We start from the raw sequence: 12,630 nt of genomic DNA, 5'->3' as shown, positions 1-12,630 counted from the left end.
CTTTGAGTGGGAGGTTTGCTCTCCACTCGGTAGGATTTTTAAACACTTAGGAGAGCACTGGGCTGCAGCTAAGCCTCCGAGTGGGAGGTTTGCTCTCCACTCGGTAGGATTTTTAAACACTTAGGCGAACATTGGGCTGCAGCTAAGCCCCCGAGTGGGAGTCTGGCTCGCCGCTCGGTAGGATTTTTAAACACTTAGGCGAGCACGGTGCTGCAGCTAAGCCTCCGAGTGGGAGGTTTGCTCTCCACTCGGTAGGATTTTTAAACACTTAGGCGAGCACTGGGCTGCAGCTAAGCCCCCGAGTGGGAGTCTGGCTTGCCACTCGGTAGGATTTTTAAACACTTAGGCGAGCACGGTGCTGCAGCTAAGCCCCCGGGTGGGAGGTTTGCTCTCCACTTGGTAGGATTTTTAAATACTTAGGGGAGCACTGGGCTGCAGCTAAGCCTCTGAGTGGGAGGTTTGCTCTCCACTCAGTAGGATTTTTGAATACTTAGGCGAGCACTGGGCTGCAGCTAAGCCCCCGAGTGGGAGTCTGGCTCGCCACTCGGTAGGATTTTTCAGACTTAGGCGAAACGGATTCGCAGCTAAGTCACCCACTGGGGGATTTCGTATGCAAACAAAAGTGACAGAAATTATTGGAACACTCTTGTCTTTGATAAAAATGAACTGCATAAGTTTTTCTTATTACATCTCGTCCAAGGGAGAACTCAAGTGTAAAAGGGGCGGAGCAGTTCCGCATTCCAAGCTCGCGGCTCGTCGATCTGGCGATTAACATTGTAGAGGTGATACGCTCCATTGTGGAGGACTCTGGTGACGATGAAGGGGCCTTCCCAAGTAGGAGCAAGCTTGTGTGGTTTCTGTTGATCCACTCGGAGGACCAAATCTCCTTCTTGGAAGGCTCGACTCTTCACATTTCTGGCGTGGAATCGACGCAAGTCTTGCTGATAAATGGTCGATCTGATCATGGCCATTTCCCTCTCTTCTTCTAGGAGGTCGACTATGTCTTGCTGGGCTTGTTCTGCTTCATCTTCGGTATAAAGTTCGACTCGGGGTGCATTGTGAAGAAGATCACTCGGCAGAACTGCTTCGGCTCCATAAACCAGAAAGAACGGAGTTCTTCCAGTCGACCGATTTGGGGTGGTCCTCAATCCCCACAGAACTGACAGAAGCTCGTCGACCCATGCGCCCACTGCGTGCTTGAGATCACGCATCAGCCGAGGCTTTAGTCCTTTGAGAATCAGACCATTTGCCCTTTCAGTTTGTCCGTTCGACTAGGGATGGGCGACCGATGCGTAGTCGACTCGTGTGCCTTGAGAGGCGCAAAAAGCTCTGAACTTGTCCGAATCAAAGTTTGACCCATTGTTAGTGATGATGCTATGCGGGACTCCATATCTGAATGTTAACCCCCTGACGAAACTGATAGCGGTGCAAGCATCAAGATTCTTGATAGGCTTAGCTTCAATCCATTTGGTAAACTTGTCGACTGCCACAAGCACATGTGTGAAATAGCTCCTGCCTGTTCTCAATGGACCAACCATGTCCAGTCCCCAAACAGCAAAGGGCCAGACGAGTGGAATGGTCTTCAGGGCTGACGCAGGCTTGTGTGACATGTTGGAGTAGAACTGGCACCCTCCACACTTGTCGACTATCTCCTTTGCCATTTCATTTGCTCTTGGCCAGTAAAATCCCGCTCGGTATGCTTTAGCCACAATGGTCCGAGAAGACGCATGGTGACCACAGGTTCCCGAGTGGATATCATCAAGGATTATCTGACCTTCTTCTGGTGTTATGCACTTCTGACCGATTCCAGTCGCGCTTTCTCTATACAACTGTCCCTTTATGACTGTGAAGGCCTTGGATCGACGGACGATCTGTCGAGCCTCTTCCTCGTCCTCTGGGAGTTCTTTCCTTAGGATATATGCGATGTACGGTATCGGCCAGTCGGGAGTGATTGCCAAGACTTCCACGATTTTGTTGACCACAGCAGGGACTTCGACTTCAGTCGGATCTGTGGCACTTTTCGGCTGCGGGGCTTCTTCTGTAAAATGATCTTCTTGTACTGACGGCGAGTGGATGTGCTCCAGGAACACGTTGCTGGGAATGGCTTCTCTCTTGGAGCCTATCTTTGCCAAATCGTCAGCCGCCTGATTTTTCAGTCGGGGGATGTGATGAAGCTCTAACCCCTCGAATTTTTTTCTAACTTTCTCACTGCATTGCAATAACCGGTCATTGCCGGACTTCTGACGTCCCACTCCTTCATCACTTGATTAACCACCAAATCTGAGTCGCCATAGACCATGAGGCGACGGACGCCGAGTGAAATGGCCATGCGCAACCCATACAAAAGTGCTTCATATTCTACTTCATTATTGGAGGAATCAAAGTGAATCTGGAGAACGTATCTGAGCTTATCTCCTCGGGGGGAGACTAATACTACCCCAGCACCGGAACCATTCAGCATCTTAGATCCATCGAAGAACATGGTCCAGTGCTCCGAGTGAACTTGAGTCGGAAGTTGCTGTTCAATCCACTCGGCGATGAAATCTGCGATTGCTTGGGACTTGATAGCCTTCTTTGCTTCAAACTTGATATCTAAGGGAAGGAGTTCAATCGCCCACTTAGCCACTCGACCAGTTGCATCTCTGTTGTGCAGAATCTCTGACAGTGGGGCGTCGCTGACGACTGTAATGGAGTGGTCAGAGAAGTAATGTGCAACCTTCTTCGTGGTCATATATATCCCATATACAAGCTTCTGGTAATGAGGATATCTTTGTTTTGAAGGGGTCAAAACTTCAGACACATAATAAACTGGGCGCTGAACTCTGAAGGCCTTTCCTTCTTCTTCCCGCTCGACCGTAAGTACTGTACTGACAACTTGTCCTGTGGCTGCAATGTAAAGCAGCAGAGGCTCTTTGCTGATTGGGGCAGCAAGCACTGGCTGGATGGAGAGCAGAGCTTTGAGCTCTGCAAATGCTGCATCAGCTTCTGGAGTCCACTCGAACTTGTCAGACTTCTTCATCAGTCGGTAAAGAGGCAATGCCTTTTCACCGAGACGAGAAATGAATCGACTTAGAGCGGCCAAGCAACCTGTAAGCTTTTGGACATCGTGCACACGCACAGGACGCTTCATCCGGAGTATGGTACCAACTTTTTCAGGATTGGCGTCGATCCCCCGTTCAGAAACGAGAAAACCGAGTAACTTTCCACATGGAACTCCGAATGTGCACTTTGATGGATTGAGTTTGATATCATACCTCCTGAGGTTGGCAAAGGTTTCAGCAAGGTCAGTCCGCAGGTCGGAACCTTTCCGTGACTTGACCACAATATCATCCATGTATGCCTCCACATTCCGACTGATTTGAGTGAGTAAACACTTCTGAATCATCCTCATGAACGTGGCTCCGGCATTCTTGAGGCCGAACGGCATGGTGACGTAACAGAAGCATCCGAATGGAGTGATGAAAGCCGTTTTGATCTCGTCGGGTCCATACAGACGGATCTGATGGTACCCGGAATAGGCGTCTAGAAAAGACAATCTCTCGCACCCAGCGGTCGAGTCGACTATTTGGTCGATGCGAGGGAGAGGAAAATGATCTTTCGGGCAGGCCCGATTGATATGTTTAAAATCAATGCACATGCGAAGTGACTTGTCCTTCTTGGGGACCATGACGACATTGGCGAGCCACTCAGAGTGGTAAATCTCTCGGATGAACTCCGCTGCTAAGAGTCGAGCCACCTCCTCGCCAATAGCTTTCTTCTTCTGGACGGCGGACCGTCGAAGATGTTCTTTCACAGACTTGAATTTTGGGTCAACTCGTAGACGGTGCTCAGCCAGCTCTCTGGGAACTCCAGGCATGTCAGAGGGTTTCCATGCGAAGATGTCCCAGTTCTCACGGAGGAGCTGGACGAGCGCTTCTTCCTATTTGGAGTCGAGCGTCGTTGAGATGTCAGTCGGGGCAGCATTGGGGTCGGTCGGGTGAATGTGGGCTGGCTTTGTTTCGCCGGACGACTGAAAGGCTGATTCTGAAGCAGGCTTGGCTCACAACAATTCACTCGGATCGGCGGTCTTCTGGTACTCTTGCAGCTCGACCACTGTCATCTGAGCATCAGCGATCTTTGAGCCTTTTTGAAAACACTCTTCTGCTTTCTTTCGATTGCCTGTAACAGTGATCACACCTCTAGGGCCAGGCATCTTCAGTTTGAGGTACACGTAACACGGTCGAGCCATGAAGCGTGCATAAGCTGGCCTGCCCAAAATGGCATGATAAGCACTTTGGAAGTCCAGGACCTCGAATGTCAACTTTTCCTTGCGGTAATTCTTCGAATCACCAAAAACCACATCAAGAGCAATCTGGCCGAGTGATTCGGCTTTCTTCCCGGGAATGACTCCGTGGAAGCTCATGTTACTGGTACTGAGCCTGGACATCGGAATGCCCATCCCTTGCAATGTTTCTGCGTATAGTATGTTCAGGCCACTGCCACCATCCATCAGGACTTTGGTCAGTCGAGTGCCTTCGACAACTGGGTCGACCACCAAAGCTTGCCTCCCAGGGGTGGCAATGTGCGTAGGGTGATCAGACTAGTCGAATGTGATGGCAGTCTGAGACCACTTCAGATAACTGGGTGTTGCCGGAGCAACCATATTCACCTCACGGTTAATGACTTTCAGTCGACTTTTGCTTTCGAGATCAGCAAAAATCATCAGGGTGGAATTGACTTGGGGGTACCCATCGTCACTATCTTCCTTGTCCTCAACTCTGTCCGACTCTTTTTCCTTATCTTTGGACTGCTTGCCCTGAAACTGCTGGATCAGGAGCCGGCACTGTCAAGTGGTATGCTTTGGTTAAATAAGATTACCCTCTTCATCTTTCTTGGTGTGGATGTGACGTGGCAGATCCAAAACATCATTTCCATCTTGATCCTTGACTTTCTTGGGCTTCCAGGGCCCCTTGGGTTTTCCCTTGAATTTTCCCTGGGTTACGGCCAGGGCCTCCCCAGGGGCGGCTGGCTCGGCCTTCCGCTTCTGTTTCCGACTGGAGTTTCCTCCGGTTTCTTGGGCGACTGCCTTGTGCTTGCCACTCCGGAGTCGATATTCGTCTTCACCATTAGTGTATTTGGTGGCAATCTCCATCATTCGATTCAGAGACATCTCTCCAGTTCGACCGAACTTCAGATTCAATTCTCTGTACTTAACGCCTTCTTTAAAGGCACAAACTGCTTGATGATCTGGTACATTCTCAACTATGTGATGCAATGTGATCCACCTCTGGATGTAATCCCTCAGAGTTTCATTCGGTTTCTGCACGCAAGACCGCAATTCTGTAAGGCCTGTAGGTCGCTTGCATGTTCCCTCAAAGGTTGTGACAAACACTCGGGAGAGGTCCTCCCAAGTGTAGATGCTGCTGGGTGCCAACTGATTTAGCCACGCTCTGGCTGAGCCCTCTAACATGAGAGGCAAATGCTTCATAGCCACCTCATCATTGCCACTGCCAATCTGTACAGCCACTCTGTAATCTTCAAGCCAAGTGTCAGGTTTAGACTCACCGGTGAACTTGCTGACTCCCATTGCCAACCTGAAGTTGGGAGGAATCACTGCGGCTCTGATGGCTCGACTGAAACACTCTGGCCCCGAAGCATGTACTCTGCTGCTGGCAGGCGTATATCTGTCGTGGCCTTCTCGACGAGCTCTGTTCCTGTCAACCAAACCTTGAACGAGGATGGACCTCGCATCAAAGCCTGGGTCCCTGGGGTCGACTGGAATCCTCCGCCCAACACTATGAGGGCGTCTGTCATCTCGCTGTCGAGGCGCATACGACCCACTCCTCGGGGGAGGGGTTGGCACTCGACGTCGATCATCACGATCGAATCGGTGATCATACTGCTCATTTCTTCTGTACTGATCGTGCCGGTCTCCACGTCCCTCACGCCTCGGGGGCGATCTCGGGCTGTGAGCCGACTAGACTGTATCCGTTGCAACGGATCGACTGTGGATCCTAATCCGTGACTGAGAAACAGCGGAATTCTGGTTTCCCGCCGCCCGGAGCAACGCTCTGATCTGCAACAAGCCCCTGCCAGCCTCTGACTGGGAGGGCTGAATCGATTCTGCTATACGGGCCGCGGCGGCCAAATTCTGAACTGGGGTTCGATATACCTGTGTCGGCGGGAAGAGCTGACGTCGACTGGACTCGGGAGCTTGCTGATGCGCTTGCTCGTCGAGTATTCGCTGGAGATTCTCCAGTCGAGTGCGCTCGGCCAAGTTAGCCAAGCGCGGTCCTCCAAGGCCCGGGCCTCGGGGGTTTCTCCGATGATAGGAGTGTGGAGTGCGTCCATGTTCCGGCGGCGAAGCTCCTCTCGCTGCAATGACGTGAGAGGTTCGGGGAGATACTCATCGTGGGGATGCGATGGGTCGCCCCCACCCGCGCCTCCATCAGCGCGAGGGAAACCGAGAGGACTGTGTGTTCCATCGACCGCCAGAACCTCAGCCGCTGGGTCGCTGCTGTCGCACTCGGATGCGGTCTCCGCGGAGCCAGTCGACAGGTCGAACAAGCCGTAGAGGGATTCGTCGGGCTCGATTGCCGCGACTTGTGGGGCGGCCGACTAGCGAGCCACGGCATGCCTCACCCACCTCGGAAGTCTCGACCGACCGGAGCGCTTGCGCTGGTGGGAGACAGGGCAGGGAGATGACACGGGGGCCGACCGATACTGGGTCGATGGCTGCCGCAGGAGGATGCCATGAACGCATGCGCGGAAGTGCGTCGCACTGCGGACGGGGAGCGCGTCGATGTCGAGTGGAGCCTCCTGAAGCCAAGCGGAGTCGTCGGCGATGAACGTGAGCGCGCCGAGACAGATCTCGCGGCCCTCCACCAAAACTTCGCACGAAACCATGATGGGCCCCACGGTGGGCGCCAACTGTCGTGGTTCTAACTCTGACAGTGATGTAGGGGGGGTGTATGGAGAGGCTAGATCTCAGCTATGGAGAGGTTGTAAACACACCAGGATGTACGAGTTCAGGCCCTTCTTGGTGGAAGTAAAAGCCCTACGTCTCGGTGCCCGGAGGCGGTCGATTGGATTATAGGCGTGTGAATAACAGGGGTGCGAACCCTTGCTACTGAGGAGGGGGGTGGCTTATATAGAGTTCGCTAGACCCCTCCGGCCCTCAGTAATGCGGGGTTAAAATACATTAAGGCTGGGCGTTACTGGTAACGTCCGTAATAAAGTGCTATGATGACCATAAAGACTACTTAATAGCCGACCGTTTGCCTGTGGAGTGACTTTAGATCTCCTGTCAGTCGAGTGGTTGGCTTCGTTGTCGAGTGATGGCTTCCTAGCCGAGTGTCTTGAATCCGTTGAGTGGGATACTTTCAAGTCGATTGAAAGGTGACTTCTTCTAGGGATGTCCTTGGGTAGGGCTCCTAGGACAAGTCCATGCCCCTACCCTAAGTACATAGCTTCATCAATCATGACGGTACTTCGGAGATGGAGATCACAAGTACAAGATGATGATGGCCATATCATATCACTTATATTGATTGCATGTGATGTTTATCTTTTATGCATCTTATCTTTCTTTGATTGACGGTAGCATTATAAGATGATCCCTCACTAAATTATCAAAGTATAAGTGTTCTCCCTGAGTATGCACCGTTGCGAAAGTTCTTCGTGCTGAGACACCACGTGATGATCGGGTGTGATAGGCTCTACGTTCAAATACAACGGGTGCAAAATAGTTGCACACGCGGAATACTCAGGTTAAACTTGACGAGCGTAGCATATAACAAATATGGCCTCGGAACACGGAGACCGAAAGGTCGAGCGTGAATCATATAGTAGATATGATCAACATAGTGATGTTCACCATTGAAACTACTCCATCTCATGTGATGATCGGACATGGTTTAGTTGATTTGGATCACGTGATCACTTAGAGGATTAGAGGGATGTCTATCTAAGTGGGAGTTCTTAAGTAATATGATTAATTGAACTTTAATTTATCCTGAACTTAGTCCTGGTAGTATTAGCATATCTATGTTGTAGATCAATAGCTCGCGTTTAGCTCCCCTGTTTTATTTTTGATATATTCCTAGAGAAAACTAAGTTGAAAGATGTTAGTAGCAATGATGCGGATTGGATCCGTGATCTGAGGTTTATCCTCATTGCTGCACAGAAGAATTATGTCTTTGATGCACCGCTAGGTGACAAACCTATTGCAGGAGCAGATGCAGATGTTATGAACATTTGGCTAGCTCAATATGATGACTACTTGATAGTTTAGTGCACCATTCTTAAACGGCTTAGAATCGGGACTTCAGAGACGTTTTGAACGTCATGGACCATATGAGATGTTCCAGGAGTTGAAGTTAATATTTCAAGCAAATACCCGAGTTGAGAGATATGAAGTCTCCAACAAGTTCTATAGCTAAAAGATGGAGGAGAATAGCTCAAGCAGTGAGCATGTGCTCAGATTGTCTTGGTACTACGATCGCTTGAATCAAGTGGGAGTTTATCTTCCAGATAAAATAGTGATTGACACAATTCTCTAGTCACCATCACCAAGTTATTAGAACTTCGTGATGAACTATGATATGCAAGGGATAACGGAAACGATTCCCAAGCTCTTCGTAATGCTGAAATCGACAAAGGTAGAAATCAAGAAAAATATCAAGTGTTGATGGTAGACAAGACCACTAGTTTCAAGAAAAAGGCAAAGGGAAGAAGGGGAACTTCAAGAAAAACGGCTAGCAAGTTGCTGCTCAAGTGAAGAAGCCCAAGTCTGGTCCTAAGCCTGAGACTAAGTGCTTCTACTGCAAAGGGACTGGTCACTGGAAGCGGAACTACCCCAAGTGATTGGTGGATAAGAAGGATGGTAAAGTGAACATAAGTATATTTGATATACATGTTATTGATGTGTACTTTACTAGTGTTTATAGCAACCCCTCAGTATTTGATACTAGTTCAGTTGCTAAGAGTAGTAACTCGAAACGGGAGTTGCAGAATGAACAGAGACTAGTTAAGGGTGAAGTGACGATGTGTGTTGGAAGTGGTTCCAAGATTGATATGATCATCATCGCACACTCCCTATACTTTCGAATTAGTGTTGAACCTAAATAAGTGTTATTTGGTGTTTGCGTTGAGCATAAATATGATTTGATCATGTTTATTGCAATACGGTTATTCATTTAAGTAAGAGAATAAATTGTTGTTCTGTTTACATGAATAAAACCTTATATGGTTACACACCCAATTAAAATGGTTCGTTGGATCTCGATCGTAGTGATACACATATTCATAATATTGAAACCAAAAGATGCAAAGTTAATAATGATAGTGCAACTCATTTGTGGCACTGCCGTTTAGGTCATATTGGTGTAAAGCGCATGAAGAAACTCCATGCTGATGGACTTTTGGAATAACTTGATTATGAATCAGTTGATGCTTACGAACCATGCCTCATGGGCAAGATGACTAAGACTCCGTTCTCCGGAACAATGCAGCAAGCAACAGATTTGTTGGAAATCATGCATACTGATGTATGTGGACCGATGAATATTGAAGCTCACAGCAGGTATCATTATTTTCTGATCTTCACAGATGATTTGAGCATATATGAGTATATCTACTTGATGAAACACAAGTCTGAAATATTTGGAAAGTTCAAAGAATTTCAGAATGAAGTGGAGAATCATCGTAACAAAAATTAAAGTTTCTACGATATGATCGCAGAAGTAAAATATTTGAGTTACGAGTTTGGCCTTTAGTTAAAACAATGTGAAATAGTTTCACTACTCACGCCACCTGGAACACCACAGTGTAATGGTGTGTCTGAACGTCATAATCGTACTTTACTTGATATGGTGCGATCTATGATGTCTCTTACAGATTTACCGCTATCATTTTGGGGTTATGCATTAGAGACACCTGCATTCACGTTAAATAGGGCACCATCTAAATCCGTTGAGAAAACACCGTATGAACTATGGTTTGGCAAGAAACCTAAGCTGTCGTTTCTTAAAGTTTGAGGTTGCAATGCTTATGTGAAAAAGTTTCAACCTGATAAGCTCTAACCCAAATTGGAGAAGTGCGTCTTCATAGGATACCCAAAAGAAAATGTTGGGTACACCTTCTATCACAGATCCGAAGGCAATATATTCGTTGCTTGGAATGGATCCTTTCTAGAAAAGGAGTTTCTCTCGAAAGAAGTGAGTGGGAGGAAAGTAGAACTTGATGAGGTAACTGTACCTGCTCCCTTATTGGAAAGTAGTTCATCACAGAAATCTGTTCCTGTGACTACTACACCGATTAGTGAGGAAGCTAATGATGATGATCATGTAACTTCAGATCAAGTTACTACTGAACCTCGTAGGTAAACCAGAGTGAGATCCGCACCAGAGTGGTACGGTAATCCTGTTCTGGAGGTCATGTTACTTGACCATGACGGGCCTATGAACTATGAGGAAGCGATGATGAGCCCAGATTCCGTGAAATGGCTTGAGGCCATGAAATCCGAGATGAGATCCATGTATGAGAATAAAGTATGGACTTTGATTGACTTGCCCAATGATCGGCGAGCCATTGAGATTAAATGGATCTTCAAGAGGAAGACGGACGCTGATAGTAGTGTTACTATCTACAAAGCTAGAATTGTCGCAAAAAGGTTTTCGACAAGTTCAAGGTGTTGACTATGATGAGAGTTTCTCACTCGTATCTATGCTTAAGTCTGTCCAAATCATGTTAGCAATTGCCGCATTTTATGAAATCTGGCAAATGGATAAACAAAACTGCATTCCTTAATGGATTTATTAAAGAAGAGTTGTATATGATGCAACCAGAAGGTTTTGTCAATCCTAAAGGTACTAACAAAATATGCAAGCTCCAGCGATCCATCTATGGACTGGTGCAAGCATCTCGGAGTTGGAATATATGCTTTGATAAGTTGATCAAAGCATATAGTTTTATACAGACTTGCGGTGAAGCCTGTATTTACAAGAAAGTGAGTGGGAGCACTACAGCATTTCTAATAAGTATATGTGAAAGACATATTGTTGATCGGAGATAATGTAGAATTATTCTGCAAATCATAAAGGAATGTTTGAAAGGAGTTTTTCAAAGAAAGACCTCGGTGAAGCTGCTTACATATTGATCATCAAGATCTATAGAGATAGATCAATACGCTTGATAAGTTTTTTCAATGAGTACATACCTTGTCAAGATTTTGAAGTAGTTCAAAATGGAATAGTCAAAAAGGAGTTCTTGCGTGTGTTACAAGGTGTGAAGTTGAGTAAGACTCAAAACCCGACCACGGCAGAAGATAGAGAGAGAATGAAAGTCATTCCCTATGCCTCAGCCATAGGTTCTATAAAGTATGCCATGCTGTGTACCAGACCTATTGTATACCCTGCCCTGAGTTTGGCAAAGGAGTACAATAGTGATCTAGGAAGTAGATCACTGGACAGCGGTCAAAATTATCCTTAGTGGAATAAGGATATGTTTCTCGATTATGGAGGTGACAAAAGGTTCGTCGTAAAGGGTTACGTCGATGCAAACTTTGACATTGACCCAGATGATTCTAAGTCTCAATCTGGATGCATATTGAAAGTGGGAGCAATTAGCTAGAGTATCTCCATGCAGAGCATTATTGACATAGAAATTTGCAAAATACTTACGGATCTGAATATGGCAGACCCGTTGACTAAACTTCTCTCACAGGCAAAACATAATCACACTTTAGTACTCTTTGGGTGTTAATCACATAGCGATGTGAACTAGATTATTGACTCTAGTAAACCCTTTGAGTTTTGGTCACATAATGATGTGAACTATTGGTGTTAAATCACATGACAATGTGAACTAGATTATTGACTCTAGTGCAAGTGGGAGACTGAAGGAAATATGCCCTAGAGGCAATAATAAAGTTATTATTTATTTCCTTATATCATGATAAATGTTTATTATTCATGCTAGAATTGTATTATCTTGAAACATAATACTTGTGTGAATACATAGACAAACTAAACATCACTAGTATGCCTCTACTTGACTAGCTCGTTAATCAAAGATGGTTATGTTTCCTAACCATGAACAAAGAATGATGTGATTGACTTGACCCATTCTGTTAGCTTATCACTCAATCATTTAGTATGTTGCTATTGCTTTCTTCATGACTTATACATGTTCCTATGACTATGAGATTATGCAACTCTCGTTTACCGGAGGGACACTTTGTGTGCTACCAAACGTCACAACGTAAATGGATGATTATAAAGGAGCTCTACAGGTGTCTCCAAAGATACATGTTGGGTTGGTGTATTTCGAGATTAGGATTTGTCACTCCGATTGTCGGAGAGGTATCTCTGGGCCCTCTCGGTAATGCACATCACATAAGCCTTGCAAGCATTGCAACTAATGAGTTAGTTGCGAGATGATGTATTACGGAACGAGTAAAGAGACTTGTCGGTAACGAGATTGAACTAGGTATTAAGATACCGACGATCGAATCTCGGGCAAGTAACATACCCATGACAAAGGGAACAACGTATGTTGTTATGCGGTCTGACCGATAAAGATCTTCGTAGAATATGTAGGAGCCAATATGAGCATCCAGGTTCCGCTATTGGTTATTGACCGGAGATGTGT

Source organism: Triticum dicoccoides, chromosome 2A (assembly GCF_002162155.2).
Source record: "Triticum dicoccoides isolate Atlit2015 ecotype Zavitan chromosome 2A, WEW_v2.0, whole genome shotgun sequence".
Classification (NCBI taxonomy): Eukaryota; Viridiplantae; Streptophyta; class Magnoliopsida; order Poales; family Poaceae; genus Triticum; species Triticum dicoccoides.
The sequence above is the reverse complement of the archived record's forward strand: the minus strand, read 5'-3'. Positions refer to the sequence as shown.